Source organism: Octopus bimaculoides, chromosome 26, assembly GCF_001194135.2.
Source record: "Octopus bimaculoides isolate UCB-OBI-ISO-001 chromosome 26, ASM119413v2, whole genome shotgun sequence".
In the NCBI taxonomy this organism is placed as follows: domain Eukaryota; kingdom Metazoa; phylum Mollusca; class Cephalopoda; order Octopoda; family Octopodidae; genus Octopus; species Octopus bimaculoides.
This window is the reverse complement of record NC_069006.1, coordinates 17,363,620-17,369,772: the sequence shown is the minus strand read 5'-3', so window position 1 is coordinate 17,369,772 and position 6,153 is coordinate 17,363,620.

Genomic DNA, 6,153 nt, shown 5'->3' with positions numbered 1-6,153 from the left:
GGGGCAGGATAGTGAAGGAGATGGGTGTGTGTGTGTGTGTGTGTGTGTGTACTCGCGAATGTGCACGTGGAAGTTGTGTTGGTGTGTGTGGGGTGGCAGGTTTGTAGGGTGTTAGTGGAAGAGGTGTAGCTGTATTGAGAGTAAGTGATGGTTGTAGGAGGAAGAGATGGTGGTCAGAAGGATGTACGTGTGAGTAGGTTACGTAGGAGCGACGTGAAGAAGAGGCAGATAAAGCGAGGGATCGAGTGGGGAGAAAAGAGGCTGAAGAATTTGGGGCCGAAAGGACTATAGGTTTAGAGAGAGAAAATGAGCTTCTGTTTCCTGGGGAGGCGAGGGGTGAGGAGAGTCATGATATGGTGGCCGCACCGAAGACTGAGCGGTGTTGAGCGTAATGGTCTGTGGAGCCGAAATGGGGAGAGAACGTTACTCGTTTCTAAGTCGGATGTCGCTGAGGTACTGTGCGGATCTATCAGCCAGTCGGTTCCTGGTTGACCCGATGTAGAAAAGATTGCAGAAGGAGCAATGGAGTGCAAATATAAAGTTAGTGGAAGAGCAGCGGAGGGCGTTTGTAATGCAAAAAGTATGGTGGCTGGATCTAGTAAGGGAGGTGATATTAGAGAGAAAGAGCCTTAATTTGGGTCTATTAAGACACATAATATGTTGCCTACTGAGTGTATTATTAGGTTACTTCCAGTAGAATCTATATCAAACTATATATTAAATGAAGGCTAGTAGCAAACCATAACACATAATTCAATGAATATCTTCTGTAAGAAGTGAAACCGGTTTGAAACTATGTACAATGACGTATTTCTATCATTATGAATTTTGAAATGATCTGAATGTACTTTGGGATCTGTAATCTTAAAATGATTTGATTGTAGTAATGTATTTTAGATATGATATTTCGTTATATGTAATAATGTATTTTGAAATAATTTGATTGTCATAATCTGTTTTTCAATGAATATTACTGTATTTTTTAAAATGATTTGAATGTAATACTATTCTTTGGATTAATTCACTGGAATATAAAAGGAAAATCGCATTTTCTTCTTAATACATATCTCAATCTGTGTTGTAGTTTCCTTGAATCATTGCAGAATATATGGAAATTGTTATTTATAGAACGAGACCAATACTGCTGGTGGGTATGATTGAACTTGTATTAGAAGGGCAAAGACTGAAATTTTATCTGAAATACATTTAATATTATTTATATTTCAAGTGTGTAATCTTGTACTCTTCACACATTGATAACAGTAATTATTACTTGAAATGTGAGGATTATGAAATATAGTTGACTTTCTTTTTGTTTCCATACAAATGCAATCGTACTCCAATTGCATCGTCACCGTCATCATCATCATCGTCGTCATCGACTTCTTCTTCTTTTCCTCCTCCTCCCCTTCTTCTTTTCCAGCTCCTCCCCTTCTTTTCCTCCTCCTCCTTCTTCTCATTTGAGTCTCTCAGGTTTGTAGCTGGTGGATGATCAGAACTGGCCCGGGAATACTGAGAACAAACACCATAACAAAGTTGCACGGTGGATACACTGGGAGATATTCAAGAGGTACGAGTCTTCGAGCTAGCTAGAGTGTGCTGACATGTGGGACGATCACCAACTCTCGACAGTAGCAGAGAATGATTAAATGAAACTCATCTGGTATATGGCAATCTACACAGATAAGCTGCAACATAATGGACCAAACACTACACTCCTACGTAAAAAGACCAAAACATGGATCTTTAATGATATGGTGGTGCCTGTAAATCAGAACATTTTGAAAACAGGGACTGAGAAAGTCGAACGGTATCAAGACTTGGCATGTGAAGCGGAGCGTATTCATAAACTCTCAAGAGTGAGTGTGATATCCATCGAGATTGGTGTACTTGGAACCATCTCAAAGAATGCAAACTCTGGCATGAGAAGTTGGAACTACCAGACAACGTCTGAAGTACACAGCTGGCAACTATATTCGGAAAAGTGGATATGTTGAAGAAAGTGTTTCGCCTCTAAGCTGCAGGGTGGAACAGAAACATGACATGGGTAGCCCAGAAGAACATCAAAACTGAAAAGAACCCCAATAATAGCATCGGCAACAACAACATCAATAACAATATGCCTGTCCTGTCTGTCTGTCTGGTCTGTCTGTACGTACGTACGTACGTACGTATGTATGCATGTATATATCTATGTATGCATGTATGTATGTATCTATGTATGCATGCATGTACGTATGTATGTATGCATGTATATATATCTATGTATGCATGTATATATGTATCTATGTATGCATGCATGCATGTATGTATGTATGTCAGTTTTATTTCATGATTTTTTGTCAATAGAAAAAGAGCCGGTTTCTAACCTAGATCCAAGGCTCCTTCATTGAAATTTCAACAACATCAACAGGGTATTTTTGTATGTATGTATGTATGTATGTATGTATGTATGTATACGTGCAGATTTGTATGTTTTGTTCTCATGCATATACTTGCATATCTAGACATGCTCATATATACTTAAATGATAAACTTCTGGAAAGTTTTACAGATTTTTACAGTTCCAGTGATGGATGGGATCTGTAGTCTTCGAATCAACTTTCTCCTTTCTAGTTTTGAGAAGCCTCATTTCTCAAGATTGCTGACTATAAGCACAGACACAAACACAGACACCAACACAAACACAGACACCAACACACACACACACACACACACACACACACACACACACACACACATTTTTATACGCGTAAAATTATCAAACTATAAAAACGAAATGTAGATTGCACAAATCTATACTCACACACACCCATATTCATTGCCTGATTACATACACACGTACACACATTCACTCAACAACGATTGTTCAACTTATACTTCATTGCCTGCCCTTCATTCCAGCACCTGTTACACTAATTACCTCCCCCTCGGTTCATCTTCCTCGCAATCCACACCTTATTCTCGATGAATTTTCTCGCGTGGTAGTAATTTATATTATTTATCAGAGATCTAAAATAGCCGCAAATGTAAAATGTGGTAAGCAGGAGGAAGGATTAACCACAATGCTGGTAGAAGTGAATACGCCCTCAATAACCACAATCCGTATAGCAGATAGCATTGAAGCACAAATACAATTTTAAATGAATGATAAAAAAAGAACAAAAAAAAAAAAACTGGGATCTTTTTTAAAACGGGGGCCACATTTTTCATTAACGAAACACTTTGAAACTTGGAACACTGGTAGAATGTGTCATATAAAACATCTTTTTCTTTTAGTCTTCTTAAAAAAAAAAGAAATCCATAAATTATTCCATGTTAAAGTTGTCGTATTTCTGTAATTTCAACCAATCACTGACGTCCATTCAGCCGATATACATTAAGTGCCGACTACATAAACAAACGATTCTGAAACAATTAACCCTAACTCTAACCCTAACCATAGGGTTAGGGTTAAAGCAAATTTAAAATGAAAAAAGCAAATAAAACGAAGGTATGGAGATTAAATACGCTTTACATCGCTTAATCAGCCAAAGGAGTAAATATAAAACAACTGAATACTTGTCAGTGATTGGTTGAAATTATCGAAATAAGACAATTTTTTACATGAAATAAATTCGAATACAAAAATATTTTTCTGTTCTATAACACAAAATAGATAAGTATACGAAGTTTGAAAGTCTTTCGGTACCAAAAACACTACGTAAAACATTAATGAAAAATGTGGCCCCCGTTTTAAAAAAAGATCCAAAAACTGAAAATGTTACAATCAAGCATATATAAACATAGTTATAAATATAAACAGTAAAAATCTGGAAAGCACAAAGTTAAAAAAAATTGCGACGACATAAACTTGAAAATGACAAGAGCAATGTTGTTAATAAGCACAATAGATTACCTTTCGCTAATGTTGCGGAGCTCTTTGGGTTGCTCGATATGAAGGCGAAAACAAGAATTGAAAGATGACAATAGCAATGTTGTTAATTACCACCACAAGTATATGGATTGCTCGATACGAGCGAATTTTAGATACAAGAACAGGGGTAGATAAAATATTACATAAAGCCGAGCATGTTAAGGTTATCTCTACAAATTTTCAACAGAAATTATAGCCAGCACTGACATGTTACGATGTTTCGGATCCGAATTGTTGTTGTTGTTGGCACTCCGTCGCTTCCGACGTCGAGGGTTCCAGTTGATCCGATCAACGGAACAGCCTGCTCGTGAAATTAACGTGCAAGTGGCTGAGCACTCCACAGACACGTGTACCCTTAACGTAATTCTCGGGGATGTTCAGCGTGACACAGTGTGACAAGGCTGACCCTTTGAATTACAGGCACAACAGAAACAGGAAGTAAGAGTGAGAGAAAGTTATGGTGAAAGAGTACAGCAGGGTTCGCCACCATCCCCTGCCGGAGCCTCGTGGAGCTTTAGGTGTTTTCGCTCAATAAACACTCACAACGGGAATCGGAAACCGCGATCCTATGACCGCGAGTCCGCTGCCCTAACCACTGGGCCATTGCGCCTCCACTCGTATCCGAATACGCCTAATGTAAACAATAATAAGATCTGATAAAGGTACACCAGGGACATGCATCAGAACCATATTTGCGCATCATGGTGATTTCATTGCAAGAATAACAGCGCATGACCTTGCAGGTAAGGGACCAGTTGGAATTTTTCTTCAGGTCGAGTAGCCCATTCCGCTCAAAAGGTCCCTGAATGAGGTTTAAGGATGAGGACTGAAACACCCATGCATCCAGAGGTGAATTATTCAAACTCCAAAGAATTCCTCTCAACACATGGCTATGATGCTCCCCCACTACTTCTACTCGTGATCAGAGATGCACAATCGTCAGCTATTAAGGGACATGCTCAACTGATTAAGGTTAAGCAGCTGACAACAACAACAACAACAAAAGCCAACCAAACAGTAAACAAAATCTATAGACATTTTTTTATATTTTCAGAAGGGTATGCGTGTGTATGTATGTATGTATGTATGTATGAATCTATGCACGTATGTATGCATGCATGCAAGTATATATATATTATATATATCTGTGTTTTCATGTGTGTACGAGGGTGTGTATGTGTGTATGTGTGTACGTGTGTGTGTGTGTGTGTGTGTGTATGTATATGTATACATGTGTACATAAGCTTCTAAGCATGTTATGCATGTACATATCTTTAAAATCTGGTACTTACTCCATCGGTCTCATTTTGCCGAACCACGGAATTACAGGGACGTAAACACACCAACACCGGTTGTCAAGCGGTGGTAGGAGACAAACACAACACGCACACACGCATAGATACACACTCACTTACGCGCGCGCGCGCGCGCGTATGCAACAGGCTTTCAATTTCTGTCTATCGAACCCTCTCGCAAGCCACTTGGCCAAGGTGTCACACAGTGCCAGTGAGCCCGGCCCCATGTGACTGGGAACAAACTTTTTGTCACACACCCACGTCTGCTCCTATCATGCAGATTCTGCATGGAAGTCATTCGTGTCTTTGAGATACTCACCCACTTACATGCTAATTCAAGGAACAGGTTGTACAATTGTTGGAATACATAGAATACTCAGCAATCCTACCGACGGAAAACCATTTCATATTTTTAAATGTGTATATATAAGGTACACATGTGTGGGCATGTATGTATGTATGTATGTATGTATGTGAGTGTATGCGTGTGTTTGTGTACGTATAGACACATACACACTAACACATGTGAGTGAGTGTGTGTGTGTGCATATATATATATCTATATAATTTTGTTTAGAAGAGTTCCAACAGTCTGTTAAAGTCTGTCATACCGGCCATGATGAAATATCACAAGGTATAGAAAATACGTATTCGCCTTTATATATTTAATCCTTTATATTGAACACTCAATATTTCATCTATTCAATAAGACATATTCCATATCTTCAATAAGACATTCAATACTTTATTTCATTGTACCATCCATTTTTATTTTATATTATATATTGTATTATATATTGTATATTCTATATCCCACATTGGTTTTGCAGGAATATAAATAAAACATAAAAAAACAGACAGTGGAACTCTTTTAAACAAAATAATATATTCCTCTATACACAATCATACAAAACCCCCTTTTTGTATTTATTTTTACTCGCA